This window comes from Cydia amplana, chromosome 20 (genome assembly GCF_948474715.1).
Source record: "Cydia amplana chromosome 20, ilCydAmpl1.1, whole genome shotgun sequence".
NCBI lineage: Eukaryota > Metazoa > Arthropoda > Insecta > Lepidoptera > Tortricidae > Cydia > Cydia amplana.
The window spans coordinates 9,587,851-9,608,954 of NC_086088.1; the positions used below are offsets into that span (position 1 = coordinate 9,587,851).

Consider the following 21,104-nt stretch of genomic DNA (forward strand, 5'->3'; position numbering starts at 1 on the left):
GATTTTTAGGCCCAGCCCGGCCTTTTTAACACGCTTTCACAATTTTTTCACAAAAAATTTCGCGCTTGCTGCGCTTGCGTTTTTTGCTTGTTGACCCTGAACCTACATGGTAGCTTGACTGGTCAATGAATAGTCATTAAGACACATGGAAAATTTATCTCCGAAACTACTGTGCTAAAATATTGAAAAAAAACACAAAATAGTTCTTTACCTATCGATGACAGGAAAACCTATTAGAAATGTGCAGTCAAGCGTGAGTCGGACTTAATTACTAGTTTTTGATGCTACCCCTACGGGTTTTTTATAGACATTTCACTCACGTTTCACATGAAAAAATACATTGTTAAAAATTGTGTAATGTACGGAACCCTTGGAGCGCGAGTCCGACTCGCACTTGGCCGGTTTGGAAGGCCGGTAGGAGAAAAAAAGTATCCCAAAATTTCTATACATTTTTCGATCTTTCCATTCCGCGACCGCCATACAAAGTCTATGAAAAATGGTGACGTAATGGAAATAAAAACCATGGGACACTTTTTTTCTCTTATTAAGATAGAAAGAGCTCGTGATTCTGAGTAGAAATAACATAAAAAATCCCAAATTTGAAAAAAAAAAGTGTAGGGACAACAAAAAAAAACGCCCAGTTGCAGTTTGAGCACCGAAAAAATTTACCTTCCGTATTTACTTAGGCCTCATTCTAACGAGCGCTTTTTCAACGCGCAAACGGAAACAATGTGTATTTACATATTCACACGCTGGCGGTAGCTCTTTTTATCAAGCGTTGTTGGATTTTCAACTTTAAGCCTTGGTCTTTAAATTGAATTTAGCGTGCGGGCAGATTCAAGATTCGCTCGTGCGAATGGGGCCTTACTCTGTTGGCTCAGCGACCCAAAATGAGACTTGGCCCGGAGACTTGTGTCGGAACACAAGACAGCGCCACTTTTCTCGGTCCTGTGTGACCTCTCGCCAATTGTTGACTCGATCCGCCTCCACCACAGAACAAGTAGAATGGCGATGCGAGCAGGGTACGTGTCGCCGCGGGGTTTTGAGCAAACGCTCGCATGCTACTCGCCTGCGCTGGCCGAAAATGAAGTAAACATGCCTTTTTGCGCCACAATAACGTTCAGATTAAGAAGCCAGACGTCAAATCTGTTTAAAGGAGGCGTATCCATTCACCACGCACACAAGGCGCTACCTAGTTTTTACTACTTTTTACTACCGTTGCGCGAGTGTTAGTAAATGTGGAGAAGAACGAGCGGCGACACCGGTTCCGATACTAACTGTGCGCGATAGCCATTCTAACCTCTTTAATATGTTCTGTGGCCTCCACCATGTCGCACCAGCGATACAAATACAATAAAACAATACTTAGCTTAGCATTAATTGTATAATTAATTGCTAAAATGGTTAGGGCTTTAGAATGTTTTCAGACGATGTCACTAAATATCGAACACTTATAAAAAAGCGGCCAAGTGCGAGTCGGACTCGCCCATGAAGGGTTCCGTATTTAGGCGATTTATGACGTATAAAAAAAAACTACTTACTAGATCTCGTTCAAACCAATTTTCGGTGGAAGTTTACATGGTAATGTACATCATATATTTTTTTTAGTTTTATCATTCTCTTATTTTAGAAGTTACAGGGGGGGGGGACACACATTTTACCACTTTGGAAGTGTCTCTCGCGCAAACTATTCAGTTTAGAAAAAAATGATATTAGAAACCTCAATATCATTTTTGAAGACCTATCCATAGATACCCAACACGTATGGGTTTGATGAAAAAAAAATTTTTGAGTTTCAGTTCGAAGTATGGGGAACCCCAAAAATTTATTGTTTTTTTTCTATTTTTGTGTGAAAATCTTAATGCGGTTCACAGAATACATCTACTTACCAAGTTTCAACAGTATAGTTCTTATAGTTTCGGAGAAAAGTGGCTGTGACATACGGACGGACAGACAGACGGACAGACGGACAGACGGACAGACAGACAGACATGACGAATCTATAAGGGTTCCGTTTTTTGCCATTTGGCTACGGAACCCTAAAAACCACCAAAATACATTAGTAATGTACCTACGTGGTAAAGTAGGTCGCGGTCCGAAAAGATTCGCACAAATTTATTCCTGACACAAAGAGAAATTGATGCTGTGAGCTACATACACTATTTATTACGGTAGAAATATTATATATTTTCCTATGCCATGTGTACATACTCGTACTGTATGTTGCCTATGTCATGTGTGTAGGTAGTGTGTAATGTGTATATTTGGGTGAAGTACTGACAGCAACAGTAGTAGATGCGGTAATATGGATGATAGTGTAATTCGTATCTTTTTTACTGGTTACTAATAACAAAAACTTAATGAGTTCATTAAACTTACAATGTGATATAGTCGAGAATTTGGGACGGGTTCCACCGTGGCGGGGTGGCCAAGAGGTTCAAGGCGTTAGCCAGGATTGCTAAAGACGCCGGTTCGAATCCGACCTTCACCACTGGAGGGCTTCGTCACTTTTTCTTTAATAACATCTATTTCAGTTTATAACACAATGTGTGTTAAGTATATAGGTATTAAATCGGGTCACTCGCGTATTTTAAGTCCAAAAACGCTAGACATGTAAAAATACGGGGCCGTTTTAATACCTATATTAGGTATTTAATGTCTGTGTCTCACGGAAGATTTGTTAATATCACACAATGTTTAGCTTAAAGGATGACTCACGTTAGACCGGGCCGTGTCCGGGCCGGAGCTTCCGGAGCTTCGTTTTATATGGAAAGCATCACGTGATAACCAGTCATCTGTTATAGAAAAGTAAGCGGCGGAAGCTCCGGCCCGGACACGGACCGGTCACGGCCCGGTCTAACGTGAGTCATCCTTAAGGGCATTATTCATAAACGCCTCAATTAGCCATCGTGGATCTTATTCTGTTATTTAGACTTTTGTATTTGTAAGACAGGGAGAATAAATCTTTATTTCTTTTGACATTCAAAAAACTAGAAGCATCTAAATTTTGCGTAGGTTTTCGAAACAATATCCCGCCTACCCTGAATTGAAACTTCAACCATTAGAATGTAATCAGAGTAGGCGACATTGAACAACCCTCCATCTATATATACATGAGTTTGTATATAGCTGTAAAACTAGTAGTTTAGTTTAGTTATACTTGCCGCAAAACTAAGTGGCGAGTCAGGTCACCTTTTTCACTCTTGGATGGTCTTAACAAGCGTAAAGGGGATAGCATTATGATCTCAGTCGTCACTTGATATTGCGGCAAGTATAGTATTATATGACCCCTATATTTATGTAACTTTTGTAGAATAGTTCATTTCTCAAACAATTGGTCTCCTTAAGAATCACACGAGAATTAAGAATCCCGACATCGCCGTTAAAAAACCGCTCCCATACATCGAAGTTACGAATGTTACGATCACATTTTATAATATTACTAGCGACCCGCCCCGGCTTCGCACGGGTTAACTAATTATACATAAACCTTCCTCTTGAATCACTCTATCTATTAAAAACCGCATCAAAATCCGTTGCGTACTTTTAAAGATCTAAGCGTACAGGTACAGACAGAGAGACAGACAGGGAAAGCGATTTTGTTTTATACTATGTAGTGATAGTGATGACATGATTTAAATTACATAAAACTTGTCATGGACGTCTGGTCTGGCCTAGTGGGTAGTGACCCTGTCTGCGAAGCCGCGGTCCTGGGTTCGAATCTCGGTAAGGGTATTTATTCGTGTGATGAGCACAGATGTTTGTTCGTGAGTGTTGGGCGTTTTCTATGTATCTGTATATTATTTATATATGTCTGAGTACCCACAACACAAGCCTTCTTGAGCTTACTGTATCGTATTACTGTATCGGACTTACGGCGCGATTCGGGAAATGATTTAGATTCACTAGATATAAAATAGTAAAGATATGTGACATTCCACGGCAAAAGGTACCTTTTCCCCGGCTGAATAATAGCGTAAGCGCCAGCCGCCATAGGGTACCTTTTTCCGTGGAACGTCACATATCTTTACTATTTCATATCTAGTGAATCTCTAATTCATTTCCCGAATCGCGCCGTACGTCAATCTGTGTAATGTCCTATAATATTTATTTATTTTATTTATTTTTATGAATATTTACGTAACATATTTTATGTCTAAATAGGTATGGTACTAGTTTTCGACCCTAAAAATTGTTAAACATTCAAAGAAAATTGAGCAATTAAATAATTTTTATGTAAAACGTCTAACTATTAAATTAATTATAATTATAGGAACTCCGCTAGTCTGATTTCCTCATTTTAATAACTAACACAAGTATGGGTACAACATCAAAAGGAAATTCTCCAAATTACATAACTTATATAGAAACTGGAAGGCTGTATAATATCCTAAACTTTGCGGGAATGTACTGAGTAAATAAGATAAATCGATAACATTTAATGATGATAAATTTGCTTCCTAATTCATAGCTGACTTAACTTAGGGCCCGATTCGGATTTTTAAATAGACATCTATTAGATATCTTTTAGACATCACCAAGATACGATAACGATATGATTAAGATCTAACCTGTCAAATTTGACATTTGCGCGATTCTGGAGATACTCTTGAACGATTTCCACAGGATATGACTTAGAGATCCAATTCACATCTAATAGATATCTAACGTAAAAGTGACATTGGTTGCCCGAATTGCGCTGCGAAAGAGAACTAGTTGATTGATATCTAAACTATAACGTCTCTAGAATGGATCTAGTATGTGTCGTCTCTTGTGAATATCTTGAAGTTCGAATACGGCAGTTAGTCATAATAGCGTCTTCAGCCATTCGAATGAAAAGATAAACTTAATGGTGGTAGCTTTTGTTTCGCTTTGGTTTTGACAATAAATTATGAAATCTTATTTTCGTCTCACACCTGAGCACCTATGAATTATAGGTGCTCAGGTGCGAGACGAAAATAAGATAATATGATAATGAGAATTGAATAATTATAACAAGAAAAAAAAATATTTGCTTTCCGGATAAGAAGTGTAACGTGTGCTATGAATTGTAATCAGTCTTGTCCCGAGCCCGTACCATGAGTCACTGACAGTGTCAAAACTGACATTTACGCTATCGAGAACGTAATTTACTTTCTATACATCTCGTTTGCACAAATATGCGAGTACGAGCGAGATGACCCGATCCCGATGATGATGATAACCTTCGCAGCCTACCCAATGAACCTAATTTTATGATGACTACTAAAAATAATAATGAATATGGTAATAGAATTTGGTCCTCTTGCGTCCCTAAAGCTTTAAACAGCTTTCCCAGTGATGTAATTGAAAACATAAATAAAAAACTTAGTAATATTAAGGCTATTGTTAAAAAGGCACTGATAGAGATAAATGTAAAAAGACTCAGTAGCATGTAAAATATTTTTTCTACTCCCGTACTTTTATCTGTCATTTAAAAGGTCGTACACACACCTTTAAACCCCTATGTTATAGTTGTCAAGACAAGTCTTTAGTCTATTCCCCAAAAAAGTATTTGTGCATACACGCAGTATCTTTTTGGTACTTTTACGATACTTCGTGTAATCACCACTTAAAAAATATTGTATGAAATACATTGTTGCCAACCTAATTTTAATTGTCATCTCTGACAGATGAGTACTAACTAGTAGAAAGAAACAATAAAATTGCTTCTGAAGTCAGAAACGCGCATGTGACACCCGTAATATAGCAAGATCCATAGACTACGAACACCGCTTAGCGTTGCTTGTTAGTCTCCATAGGCTACGGTGGCCAAAATCGAGAAAAAAACTGTCCAAAATTGTAATTTAACTAAGAGCAAGTACCAGGGCCTCATGAGTTACAAGAAGGTGTCGCTGACCAACCGGTCGTGGGGCGCGGGGCGCGGTGGCCGGATCGCGTATCTTAGCTGTATACTTTTGGTTTGTTTACCTACGTATATGTCCTATATGATTCCACTTTCAAAGTAAGTGCTTGGTCGTAGAAAAAGTATTGTATGCAACGTTGTTTAACTGAGTCAAAAAATACTCGTGGCGTCTTTATTAACAATTTTCGGCTTCGCCTCAAATTGTTACTCACGCCACTCGCCTTTTTTGACCCCTCTTAAACAACGGTTGCATAAAATACTATAATGGTAATTCAATAATTTCATAGGGGTTGCTCCCCATGTCCCTTAGTTCATATAATCTTAAAAATGTAAGATTAGTACTAAGTAATTGTACTAAGTATGTTATTCTATAGAAAAATAAACAGTTTAAATTTTTTTAATTTTTTTATGTATATAGAAAGTAAATTACGTTCTCAACGGCGTTTATGTCAGTGCTAAACTGATGGTAGCCGTACAGTAAAGACTGTGAGTTGAACGTATTTCATTGAAAGCCTTCGTCATCCACGATTGAAGGTTTCTGATGTGCTTCCGATAGTATGATACGCCCACGATTCGATATTTATATGATTATTGATTAGTTTTATTTATTTATGAACTTTTATCTTTTTTACAGCTCTACAGATATATTTTAGAATTCTTAATTCTTAATAGGTATTCACATAAAAAAAATTACATTTTTTTGCTCTAAAATAGTTCTACTGTAATACCATAGAGTATAGAGTCGGTCAAAGGGAGCCGTAGGTACGAGTAAGCCTTTAATGGTTGCATTTACTTACCTCAAAAAAATTCTACTGATACCGCCATGATCCGGGTCGTTTAGTGGTTACGAAATCTGAAACAAATCCAATAATTTTAAATCAAACATTTATTCTGTAACTCAGTGTAAGCATAGAGAAAGAAATACATAGATTGCTCACTCCATACATCAGTTTTGGTATCAAAAAGACTATTAATTTCAGTGTCTACATCTAGCATCGAGTAGCGGAACTGATACTACCGCTACTCGATGCTAGATGTAGACACTGAAATTAATAGTCTTTTTGGTACCAAAACTGATGTATGGAGTGAGCACTCTTGTCATACTATATTTCTCTATGGTGTAAGTGGGTGTGTAATGCTTAATATAATTATAAAAAAACTATCATACATTTGTTATAACGCCATTTGATATATTATTATTATATGTTATAATGTAATTTTTATTATACATTTCCTTTGTTATTGTGATTTCATCTAAACTGTCATTGATATAATGGCTATTGTAATATAATTTTTAAATAATATATACACATGTGGTATAATGACATTTGTTATATTATATTGTTGTATAACGTAAAACTTTATACAATTTTATCAAGTATAAATACATATATTGTATAATTTTTTTGTCATATTTCATTTAATAATAACATAAAAATTTACATATTACTTCTTTTGCTACATATTTTATCCTAGGGGGGTCGCAGTTCTAACCTAACCTAACCAATTTTCCATGGTTTTCGATTCTGCGGGGGCCGCAGTTCAAACCTAACCTAAACCACTTTTTTGCTAGGTATTTCATTCTACAGAGGGTCAAAGTTCTAACCTAACCTAACCCTCCCTTTGCTAGGTAGTTATTCGTTTATGTGGAGTCGCAGTTCCAACCTAACCTAACCCATTTATGTCATGCAACTATTATGCCACACAAATAATTATGCGATATCACTTGTTATAACAAATAATATGCTTTAGAGTATGTAATAATTATGGCAATGTATATTAGACGAAGTGTAAATATACCTTATGACCATTATACCAATAATAACATTATGTGTACCGTTAATTAGGTATTACGGTAGTATGCCATTCATTACGTTATTCGAAACAATGATATATCAAACTATAATATATAAAAAGTAATTATAAAAAATGTAATGCACCCGGTGTAAGTGCCTCGTTGAAAAATTGAATTCAAGTGCAGATTTTGCGTGTGTGGCAAGGGATATTTTTTAAAGATAGCGAGATGTTAAATATTCCATTTTCTATAAAGAAAAATATATGTTCTCGAATCAAATTTTTTATATAATAAGATTTGTATTTATTTAGTGTTGGTTTATGTTAGGCATCCAGCGGTTAGGTATAATGGGGCACACACACCGCGGTTTGTGGTCCGCTTAGCCATTCCATTTAACTAGGCCGTGTCATGACAAAATAATGTTAAGTGCAGTTATTAATTAATTTATTAATTTATTAGTTAATATTTGAACTTGGGTCATAGTATTTTGAAAGTATTAGATAATAGGTATTTTAAAATGAAATAGATGTCATTTTACGTACGAAAAAGTGCCCGCTTAAAAAGAACGGCTACCATCAGTTTGTCACTGTCATAAACGCCGTCGAGAACGTAATTTACTTTCTATACATCTCGCTCGTACTCGCATATTAGTGCAAACGAGATGTATAGAAAGTAAAATACGTTCTCGATAGCGTAAATGTCAGTTTTGACACTGGTACGGGTGACTCATGGTACGGGCTCGGACTGGAATCAAACCAGCTGTTCAAACAGTGGCATGGGTCGAATTTTCTCAAGTAAGTAAAATAAGATTATGCAATCTCTGTACGGCTACCATCAGTTTGGCACTGACATAAACGCCGTCGAGAACGTAATTTACTTTCTATACATGTTAGCGGCTTTCCAAAAATAAGAATAATAAAACATCGCATTTTTATTTACTTGTGTTCATTTATAAAAAGAAATGTAATTGAACTTGTAAATTCAACTTAAATTTAAATTATAAGTAATTGTGACGTCACTACCGGTCGTCTATCCCACCTGACGAACAGGTAAAAGTGGTCAGGCTTGGAGGGGTGATGATCTAATAAAAGGCCTTGCTCCTCATTGAAGCGACCATTATTATCTGAGCAGCCTCAGGAGTAAGACCTTAACAGCCTATGCTGACAAAAAAGTGTCCTAAAAGTGTATTATTGTTATTTACTGTACGATGGTGCTACTAATATTACTAAAATAGCTAAAGTGCTGATAGTCTAAAAAGTGTGCTGCGTAAAGTTATAAAATAAACGATAAATATGAGTATTTTACAACGAAGTTTCTTTTCTACACCGAAGACCTCAGCCATCCTACTACGAGTTACCACGATTAGCGCTCAAAAGGAAGCCGAGCGCTAACATCAGAAGTGGGTCTCGCTCGTACTCGCATATTAGTGCAATTAGTGCAAACGAGATGTATAGAAAGTAAATTACGTTCTCGATAGCGTAAATGTCAGTTTTGACACTGTCAGTGACTCATGGTATGGGCTCTGGGCACTGGAGTAGTCACTTTATTTTCGTATGTGACATGTAATTTCAGTTTAAAATTATAATTGTAGTACTAGTACGAGTAGTGTACCTACTTGAACTAACACAAATTGAAATATTTTCATACGAAATAACTTAATGTGTTTCCTAATAGAATAAGTATTTTGTTACTTTTAAACTACCGACGGAGATTTGACTTGCGTTTGCGACTTTACTTATGCAATCATGAAAGCCTGAAGATACGACAAAACAGCATTTTGTCTAGCGTAGCATTTGTGTGCAGTCGCCATCAGATATATCGGAGCAGCTAAGGCGCTCACAAATATCTGAACACGCCTCTATTGTCAGGGCGTTAGAGTGCGTGTTCAGATATTGTTAACATCATGGCCGCTCCGACATATCTGATGACGACTGTAGTATTATTTCGCTAATAACGATTCACAAATGGTCACTACAAAAAACGTAATTAAAGTCCTCAGACATATTAAATATCCTTCCTTTGACAGCCCTTTGACTTACTATATCTGTATATATGTACCTCTAGGTTTTAAATGGTCATTGTACCTACCTACACAAACATTTTGCCAATGATCGCCATACGACTTATGCGCGTGTCAAATAGAAGCCAATAGTAATGTTTATTGCTATAGTATTATTTAGGGCAGATGCTAAAAGTGTTCATGCATCCAGCCTCCGGCAACGAGCAAACCGACCGCGAGGCCTGCCAATAATGCGGGGCTGTATTATCGATAAAAAAGAATCGATCTTTTGTATATTATATATATCGTTGTCTAAGTACCCACAACACAAGCCTTCTCAAGAAGGCTCAAGCTTACTGTGGGACTTAGTTAATTTAAGAATGTCCTATAATATTTATTTATATATTTATAAGGATAGAGGTAAGCTCATGTGTAAGAGAAATAGTTAGTTTTATTCGGGGCACGATTAACAAGTACATATTTTGTTAAGTGAACACTGCCTCACTACGCATTACAGCCATAAAAACTAGGTATTGGAAACTGTATTAAATTATTTGGCCACATTTTCGTGCAAAATATATGTATTCATACTGGCTTTCGAATGGCTGTTACGGTGGGTGTGCCGGGTAACATATATGTTGGTCATACTTAACAAAACTAAGCAAAGAAATTTACAATACAATATATTTTATTTTCAGACCATGTCCATAGTGTTAGTACATTCCCTTGATCCTATGTTAGTGAAACCTAATACTAAATAATAAATTATAAAATACGCCTGAACAATGAGGTCAATTTTAAAATGCAAAAAAGATGGCTCTTTCATAGAAAATATCGACATCCGTGAGGTCAATGAGAAAATTGTCCTTATTGCATTAGCTCGCCTATGAAATCTTCCTTCACCTACCGAAGGACATCATCAACCAAAGAGTAAAGTAAGTACATATCGTTAACTATCAAACGATATTCCGTCAAGCCAGTTTGTTATCGCATTTAAAAGCAAACATTTTCCCAAATTATCGACATGTTTACTTTAAGCACGTCACTATTTGGCGGCATGCATTTCTGACCAAGCTCGCTATAATTACGACTAATCAGTGAGCTCGATTGTTAATTGTTATTCTATTAATCACAGTTATGCTAATTATTCTGGTTTAGATTTATTGTTAAGGGAGCCGGGGGCTTAATGTAACAGGGGTAAGTAGTAACGCTCAATTTTGACGGGGAATTAAAAACAATTTAATTTTTTTTTGCTGTATGATTTTCTTATAACTCGAGGAATAACGTAAACACCGCCATTGCCCCGCCAGACATCGAAGCGAGTGGATGTGCATACGAGCTCTGTTTCGACCAGGTATTGAAAAAAAATTACGGGGTAAGTTGTAACAACTCCCAGTTTTTCAAAATGTGTCTGGTGTAAAAGATGCGTAAACATTTAAAATTATTTTGTAATCGGAATTAGTGCTTAGATTACAAACCCTCATACTCAGAATCATAAAATTATACATATTTTAGACAATACAAGCCTTTTTCCTAAAACTGTTACAACAAGCCCCAATTACGGGGTAAGTTGTAACAACTCAAGTGTCTGGTGTAAAAGGTGCGTAAACATTTAGAATTATTTTGTAATCGGAATTAGTGCTTAGATAAATACTTTACTTACATATTTTAGACAATACAGGCGTTTTTCCTAAAACTGTTACAACAAGCGCCCCGCTCCCCAATATACGTAGATACGAGTATACAATAAGTTACACTCTGATTACAATTGCTACTGCAGCGATTGTTGGTATTCAATTTAATTTAAAACATTATTTTCAGGACCAAGCACTTTCCAATCGGTAGTGCAGTGTGCAGTTGGCAGTAACATCGTGCTGCAATATTGCTGCAATCATGCTGCAGACTACATTAGTACAGGATATTACATTATCATTTTCTACAGTAATGCAATCGGCTGCATTGCTATAGCAGTATTGCAGAGCGACATTACTTACCGCAAATGTCAAAATAATGATGTTGCTGACCGGATCTTAGACACTTGCGCCAGCAATGCAGTGTAGTCTGTAGCAGGGATGTTGCGAATATCCGCATCCGCATCCGCAACCGCGGAACTTCTGCATTATTTTCAACATCCGCATCCGCATAAAATCGATGCGGATTTAATGCGGATGCGGATGTGGAACAGGTCGGTACAGGAACGTCTTAGTATCGGTGTAAGTGCTAGACTGTTAGGTAATTTAGTCATTAGCCAAAAAACCCATTAGAAATTAGCAGTCAAGCGTGAGTGGGACTTAATGTACGGAACCCTTGGAACTCGAACTTGGCCGGTTTTTTGAAATAAAAATTATTACTAAAATGTAATATTTGACGTTTTTATGTACCTATCTTGACATCCGCATCCGCGGATGTGAGCCTTTAAAAATTCGCATCCGCGTCCGCGGATGTCAAAAAATCGGCATCCGCAACATCCCTGGTCTGTAGCAATGTTAAGGCAGTATTCTGATTACGAACGGCACTTCAAATATAAGATACCTAGCGACTTTCATATTAATTATTATCACTGTTCTAAGGTACAAAGTAGCACAAACAGGAACGATTCAAAATAAGCTCTCAAAGTGTTATAATGTGGAACAGGCGCAGCATGGTTCCATTTTTATCACCTGTCTCTATGCCCGTCACTTTCGCACTTAAGGACTAGTTAGAACGTGACAGGCATGGTGATAAGCGATAAAAATGCGACCGTGCTGCTGCCGCAGTAGGCAAATGAATGACATTTGGTACACGCGCGGCACGGAATGTGACCGATTGTATTTGTCCCGAGATAGCGGCAATTGGAAGTCGATTATAGGCAGATTATAGGGCAGATTCCACGTTGTAAGGCTTAATAAGGCTGTGTCTTTGGAAGAAGCGGCGAAGAATTTGCATAGTATATTGTTTATTTTGTGTACCTATACACAACTTTGGGAACAAATCAAATGATTTTATTAAATATTTTGATTTATTCTGATTCGGGTTTCGTCACTTTTTCTTTAATATATGACATCTATTTCAGTTTGTGTACCTATATTTTGTGATAGGTTTAATTCATTGCATTTACTAACAAGTTACACCAGTGGTGTAACTTGAAACATGCCGAAGGGCCCGAAACATGTCGTCAATAGCGACTAAAAATTCAAGTGAGTGAAACCGTTGTCGTATAAACAGTTTAAAATATGTCTCATGAAAGTTTAATATCGACACAAATCCTGTTCTATTTTTTGGTACCATTTATTTAAATTTGACTGCCAATTGTTATTGTATGGTGGGTCGCTAGAGGCTAGCCCCTTTATTCATAAACGCGATACAAATCTCAATTAGCTAATAATCGTTTGTCCTTATCTGCCATTTTGACTTATGTATTTGTAAGAAAGGGATAAAACATAATTTAACTAATCAGGCCCGTAATGTTTTGAGAATAAGGGGGTAAAACGCTGCAAGTGTGGCGTGGCCTTACCCTTTTTCTCAATGGAGGGTTTATTCTGCACCGATTCGTGCGAGAATGGAGGCAATATGAAAGTCTGGGATTTAGATCAGCCCCTAATGTGCTCTTTAAGGTTAGGTTGCCAATTTTGTAAAAAACCTTGTTCCAATAAGGGAACAAAGATTGATTTTTAGATTGGGTTCCGAGTTTTCATGTTTGATGGTAGACTGTGGACACTCTTCACCAGTGCTCTCCAAAGTCTATCTTGGGCCCAGGCCCAGTGCATACTAGTCTGTAATGTGACTTTAGTCTTCCGACGTTATTCTGTCCGCCTAATGCGTAGCCATCCTTACGTTTTCTTGCCATTGGGCCAGTGAGCATGACCTGACTATCTGGCCCCGTAGCCAACATGCCAGTCGCTAACGCTCCGTAGCGAACGAAACGCAACTGTCACTGTCACACTAATATGGAAGAGTGATAGAGAGACACAAAGCGATTCGCTGGCGAAGCGATAGCGATCGTCACCTTGGCCGCCTGGTCCTGAGGGCCTACCGCGAACCACGTTCGACGTGTTGCCTCCCTGTCACACTTACGTACGAATTTACAAGTGCGACAGAGAGGCAACACGTCGAACGTGGTTCGCGGTAGGCCCTCTGATCTACTCGTAAGTAATGTACGGACTTACGGAATGGTATACTGACATCTACCTCAGCTTTTAGGTTCTATACCTATACACGCTTTTTTTAGACTTGCCTCTTTTACTGTTATAAGTAACAAATTGAACGACCGTGTGGACAATAATTCTAGCTGACATTGTTAGTCGTGACATTGCTATTGTTGTATTGTCATTGAGCTGTCAAAGTTAAGGTTATTTGTCTTTTACACAGATCTAAGAATAATGCAGATATGTTACAAACCGTAATGGAATGCGTCGTTTCACCTAACTGCGGGAAGAATTAATATGTGCTAGTGAAAAAGGGTACGGCGTTATTCATAAACGTCTGCTAAGTTAATCAGTTGATGATCGTCGTTTGCTCCTATCTGTCGTTATACCATAGAAAGGGACAAACGACGACCATCAGCTGATTAACTTAGCAGACGTTTATGAATAACGCCATAAGTCTCGGGCAGCGCAGGTGTAAAAGGGTGTAAGTACCACGTAACACTTATGCCCCTTTACACCTAAGCAGTGCGAGACTTGTACCCTTTTTCACTAGGAATGTTTGGAGGGATGTTGGGACTATATTTGACGTTATCTATGAAAAGGGACCTTATTGTCGATGGCGGTTACGCCATTATTAACGATGCTCCGATATAAATACAATGCCGCACGACGCTGTGCGGCGTAAGCGCCATCGACAATAAGGTCCCTTTTCATAGATAATCCCCCATTTGATTCTGATGGATGTCCTGTTACGAATGGGTGTTTTCTATGAATATAAATATTTAAATTAAACTAATAAATCATTGTTCTTTTAATTTCAACTACCTACTTATCACCAGTAAGTACATTACACGCATTTTGGCAAAAGGATGACTCACGTTAGATCGGGCCGTGTCCGGGCCGGAGCTTCCGGCGCTTACTTTTCTATGACAGATGACAGGTGACCACGTGGTGTTTTCCATAGAAAACGAAGCTCCGGAAGCTCCGGCCTGGAAACGGACCGGTCTAACGTGAGTCGTCCTTTGATCGTCGGGCGCACCCTTTGCCGTATCTGTTAACCTGTTTAATCTGTACGTAATTTCGGCTATTAAGTTATTTTTCTTATCTAAGGTTTCATCCAAAACATTCCACATGTGACGTGTGACCATTACTGAGATTAGGTAATATCGAAAATAACAAGTTCTTACCTTCTGACCTTATTATTAGTTTCGGGGTTCCTTCTTGTGACTGTAACCACGTGGATTTTACTTTACCTATTACCTACCAATACATTTTTGTATTCTCTGTTTTCTTAATTACTTCTTCTGTTCTGTGTATCTTTTGCAATGTTTTAATATGTATCTTTTTATTGTTTGCGCCAATATTAACACATCTTAGAAAATTGTTTCGGTTTTGAAACAAATAGTGATAATCCGCAATTTGTGCACAATCACGCCATCTTTTGGTGGTTAGTCGGCAGGATATCCCTACACATCCACCTTAACAAATATTTTTAATTCAAGATGTAGCAAAAATGGAGGGTACGGGCGGGAAAAGAATGAATGAATGAATGAAATAAAAAAAAACATGTCTATGGTTCACTTATTTGTCAGAGATGACATTCAAAATAAGGTTGGCAACACTGTATTTCATTCAATATTTTTTAAGTGGTCATTACACGAAGTATCGTAAAATCGCCAGAAAGATACTAAGCGTGTATAAACAAATTCTTTTTTTGGGAATAGACTAAAGACTTGTCTTGACAACTATAAGGTAGGGTTTTAAAGGTGTGTGCACGAGCCTTTAAATGACAAATAAAAGTACGGGAGTAGAAAAAATATTTAACAGGTCACTTTGTAAGGAAATTCCAGTATGTGCCGTCAGAAATTTCGAAATTTCCATTTGAAAATTTCGGAAACTTCTCATATTTTTATAGGGATCGGAAGTTTCCGTCTCCAAATGTAAAGTTTGCTTAGTTCCCTGTGAAATTTTCTTTAACTTTTCGAGGAATTTTCTTACTTTTTAAAAAAAATTCTCCCGGACCCGTTTTGGTTTCGAAGTGTATTTTAACTGACACAACCTATTTTTTGCAAAGGGTGACGCGGCTGTCTCGGCGTGACGATATATCGGAGTCATTGGTTTTTATTTAACCGCTGTTGTTACTGTTGTAAACTATAACAGGGTACTGGTCTCCGATACCCACTTGAAAGTCAGTTTATTATCCAGACTCCATCGTACGTAGATCATCCGAACCAGGGATGTTGCGGATGCAGATTTTTTGACATCCGCGGATGCGGATGCGGATGCGGATATTTAAAGGCTCACATCCGCGGATGCGGATGCGGATGCGGATGTCAAGATTAGGTACTTAGAAAACGTCAAATATTACATTTTTAGTATATTTTTATTAAAAAAAAACCGGCCAAGTGCGAGTCGGACTCGCGCACAGAGGGTTCCGCACCATCAACAAAAAATAGAGCAAAACAAGCAAAAAAACGGTCACCATCCAAGTACTGACCCCGCCCGACGTTGCTTAACTTCGGTCAAAAATCACGTTTGTTGTATGGGAGCCCCACTTAAATCTTTATTTTATTCTGTTTTTAGTATTTGTTGTTATAGCGGCAACAGAAATACATCATCTGTGAAAATTTCAACTTTCTAGCTATCACGGTTCGTGAGATACAGCCTGGTGACAGACGGACGGACGGACGGACGGACGGACGGACGGACGGACGGACAGCGGAGTCTTAGTAATAGGGTCCCGTTTTTACCCTTTGGGTACGGAACCCTAAAAACGAAACGTTTAGTATTTGAGCAAGAATATAGGTGCGTTATATTTAATAAACAGTAACTACGCCGACTTTTCTGGATCTAGACGATTTCGTCATAGGTAATGACGAAATTACCTAGCACTTACGCCGCCGCTAAGACGTTCCTGTACCGACTTGTTCCACATCCGCATCCGCATAAGCTCCGCATCGATTTTATGCGGATGCGGATGCGGATGCGGATGTTGAAAATAATGCGGAAGTTCCGCGGTTGCGGATGCGGATGCGGATGTTCGCAACATCCCTGATCCGAACATCCTCCAGCCGGGCTAGCACATGATGGCGCGACAGTATCTCGCGGCGAGATAGACTAGGTACCCGTTCCTCTTTTATTAACATAGACAAAGACGGGTAGTTTATCTCGCCGCGAGATACTGTCGCGCCAATCATGTGCTGTTCTCAATTATATATTAATAATACCAATTTGTGGTCGACGGCGTAGAGGAGACGACGAGCGTTAATGGATAACTGAGGGCAGGTCATTGACCATTATAACAAATAGTAAAGGCTCCAAGATTGAACCTTGGCTGACACCAACGAGTATTGTACAGATCCGATGCAATGGCCATGCTGGACGTACCTACTGCTGTCAATGGCGCAGATAATTGGCAAAAAAGTTCAGCAAAAGTGGACTGAACCCAACGTCTAGTTTGTGCAGCAAAACATCTTTATCCACATCCACCTTTCCGGGATTCGAACCCGGGACCTCCTGGTTCGTAGGCAGCGTCACTACCGGCCTAATGTCGACTAGGCTAGGAGGCCTTTGTAAATTACAACTGTATAATGCCTTTAGGCATTAATTAAGTCCGTCATTTGTATTTTTTTGTTTTTTTTGTGTAATAAAGTTTAAATAAATAATCTTTTATCACATACAATAGTTCATATACCATTAAGTCCGCCATTTGTATTTTTTTGTATTTTGTGTAATTAAGTTTTAACAAATAAATAATCCTTTAGTCACATACAATAGTTCATATACCACATCCTACTCAACTTCAGTAAAAGTGATCAATCACCGTAGATTATTGTATCCATCCAAACCCATAACAACTTAAACACCACTATCACCACCATAAATAAGAACCTTAAACTGAACAAAATAAGGTTCAATTTCTTTTGAATTATACCTAAGGTTGTTACATTTGATCGTGTTGAATAGATTGTGTCGTCAAGCGGGCTATTGTTGGGTATAAAACCTTTTAATGGATGTTTTTTCAGGCAGCTACGGGTCATTTCACTGCTCTGAAATCCTAGGTAGTCTAGGTACCTAATCCTCAAGCATTATCTCGTCAAAAAAGTTTTTCTTCTACTTTTTCGTAATCAGAACACGATACCGAATATGCCCTTAAACGGATCTTCACTATTTTTGTTACATCCTGTATTTACATTTATTTTTGTTGATAGCTTTACTTCCACTTATCTTATTATGGATATATACCTACCATCAATTTCAACTAGAATTATTGCGCTTGAAATTTGTCTTTAACCAATTTAATTATCAGAATTTTACTTAAAATTTTATAATCACTAAAATTAAATGAGCAATTAAAACTTGTTTTATAAACTTCCAATGACTTGGTTAATTGCAAGTCATCAAAAACGATTGTAATAAAATAATGTCTTCTCTTTCAAAAGTATAGTAAAAACTTTACTAACCTACAGCCATAGGGTAACATTCCATTTCTGACCGCAGCTGCACTACTGGTACTGAATGCGTCGCTGTTACTGTCAATTTCCATAGTAAAACGAACAGTAGTGCAGCTGCGGTTGGAAATGGACTGTCACCTATATTCAAACTTTAAGATACGTCAAATATTAGATATCTTGGTGATGTCTAACAGATATCTAATAGATATCTAGTTCAAAATCCAAATCGGGCCCCTATTCCAATAAATAGTCGCCAAAACTTCAATTTTACTTCATAAAATAAAATAATCTGGAACCTTCTCTTTACAAATAGAACAAACTTTTAGCATAGTAAATTGAGAAAACAGTAAATCAGAATTTTACTACAACTTTAGCTAAAGGAAGCTGTGATTGAAGACAGTGTCGTTTCCTCAGAAGGTGGAGGGTTCGTACCTATCTTTGGTCCAATCTTTCATACTTACTATTTGACTAAAACTGGTATGGCAATTGGCAAGTAAAAAAAAACCGGACAAGTGCGAGTCGGACTCGCCCACCGAGGGTTCCGTACTTTTTAATATGTGTTGTTATAGCGGCAACAGAAATACATTATCTGTGAAAATTTCAACTGTCTAGCTATCAAGGTTCATGAGATACAGCCCGGTGACAGACAGACGAACAGTGGAGTCTTGAATGAAATGAAATGAAATGAATGACTCTTAGTAATAGGGTTCCGTTTTTACCCTTTGGGTACGGAACCCTAAAAACCATAGCCGCCAAAGACGTCTTTTCAATAAAGCGCATAGCTTTAAAACCCAGTTTTCTCGTTGGGTAAAAAGTCATAATTATTTTCGAATTTAAACTGTTGTGAGACATGCTAACATTGATGTCGCGCTAGTGACTTAAAACAAGTGAGTCTAAACCGTAAAATTATTCATAATTATTTATTTATTTGAACTCCATTGCACAAAATATATATGACACCGTAAGATTGTGAACCCGTTAGTTTATAATCTAACGTAGGTTAGGTTAGGTTAGATTATAATCTCCCTACCGTCAGTTTATAATGTAACTAGCGAGATTATAATATGACGAGTGTTTACAATTTTACGGTGATATATACAACAATGTACAAATGGTGGACTTAATGTCAAATGTCAATTATGCTGATATTCTTGAGTTAGATCAAAAATATGTTGTTTTAGGCCTTAATTAGGTTTTACGTAATTATTAGATTTTATTTTGTACTCACCACTACCACCAGCTTGACACTGACATAAACGCCATCGAAAACGTATTTACTTTCTATGCATCTCGCTCGTACTCGCATATTAGAGCAAGCGAGATGTATAGAAAGTAAATTACAATCTCGAAAGCGTTTATCGTCGGTGCGAATAAAAAAATCGCTGTGTTTTGATTTTGTTGTTGTTGTGTTGATTTTGGCATATTTTAATTGATTTTTCAATTTCCCGTCGACCTATATCAATATTTTTTTATATCTATATTAGTTTTGAAAATAACTAACAAAATTTGTACAAAAAATAGCTATGTGTTTTTTTTTGCACATAACGAAATTAAATACCTTGTTTTCCGTCGAGGGTGATGGCGATAATGTTGCACATGGCGATTTATTGACCCTAAAATCCGCTATGTATCATTTCTCGTGCTACGTTACTTTGGCAACAAATCGGTATGTGTAACTTTACACATGACGATTTTAAGTGAACCAAATTTAAGTCGCTATGTGGCTAAATTCTGGTTAAAATAATTTATATTGTAAAAATTTACGAAAAAAACTGTTAATTTTCTGCATAAGTATCATGTAAAAACCATTGATCTACCAAAAAAAAAATACAGGTGCAACAAATATATTACAAACACGGAAATAAACAGTTTTTTTCGTCTCCTGTAAAGTTGCTAAAAAATACATGGCGATTTTTTTATTCGCACCGACGACGTTATGTCAGTTTTGACACTGTCAGTGACTCATGGTACGGGCTTAGGTGGCAGCTAACAGGCTCGTTTTATTAAAATACAAATTTAAATATGAAAGTGACGCTACTGTACCGTCTGTACCAAACTTTACTATGCTGTTTGCGAACGACGATTTTAATGAAGGAATAAACTTTGCGGGCAATACTAATGACGCCGAACAAGCAGTATTCCATAACATAGGAAATACAGATGTAGGGCATAATTATTTGTGACGTTATCTATGAAAAGGGACCTTATTGTCGATGACGGTTACGCCATTATTAACGATGCTCCGATATAAATACAATGCCGCGCGACGCTGTGCGGCGTAGGCTTTTCATAGATAATGCCCCATTTTTCATTGTATTTTCTCGGAAACGTTCGTATTTGTTTAAGTCAACCTCAGTACTTTTTGTACCGAGACTGTAATTCATATAAGTACGTAGTAGTATTTTAATGTAGTTTATTATTTTTTTCTACTCCCGTACTTTTATTTGTCATTTAAAGGGTCGTGCACACACCTTTAAAACCCTACCTTATAGTTGTCAAGACAAGTCTTTAGTCTATTCCCTAAAAAAGAATTTGTGCATACACGCAGTATTTTTTGGCGATTTTACGATACTTCGTGTAATGACCACTTAAAAAATATTGAATGAAATACAGTGTTGCCAACCTTATTTTAAATGTCATCTCTGACAAATAAGTGAACCATAGACATGTTTTTTTTAAATTTCATTCATTCATTCATTCTTTTCCCGCCCGTACCCTCCATTTTTGCTACATCCTGAATTAAAAATATTTGTTAAATTTACAATTTTATTTAAAAGTAAGTGCTTGGTCGTAGAAAAAGTATTGTATGCAACGTTGTTTAACTGAGCCAAAAAATACTCGTGGCGTT

The 21,104-nt window shown here is 37.3% G+C and overlaps 1 protein-coding gene across 2 annotated transcripts in view; it reads left to right on the forward strand.

The window, feature by feature from the left end:
* The window catches only part of LOC134657439 (ABC transporter G family member 20-like), a 333,481-nt gene that overhangs the window by 253,871 nt on the left and 58,506 nt on the right, over positions 1–21,104 (forward strand). Inside the window, exon 18 of one of the 2 annotated variants that reach the window (XM_063512988.1) lies at positions 5,837–5,848. The exons of the other annotated variant lie outside the window; for it this stretch is intronic. The gene's annotated coding sequence lies outside the window, so the exon portion shown is untranslated. Of the gene's footprint in view, positions 1–5,836; positions 5,849–21,104 lie in introns of those variants that run through there. 2 annotated transcript variants of the gene reach the window in all.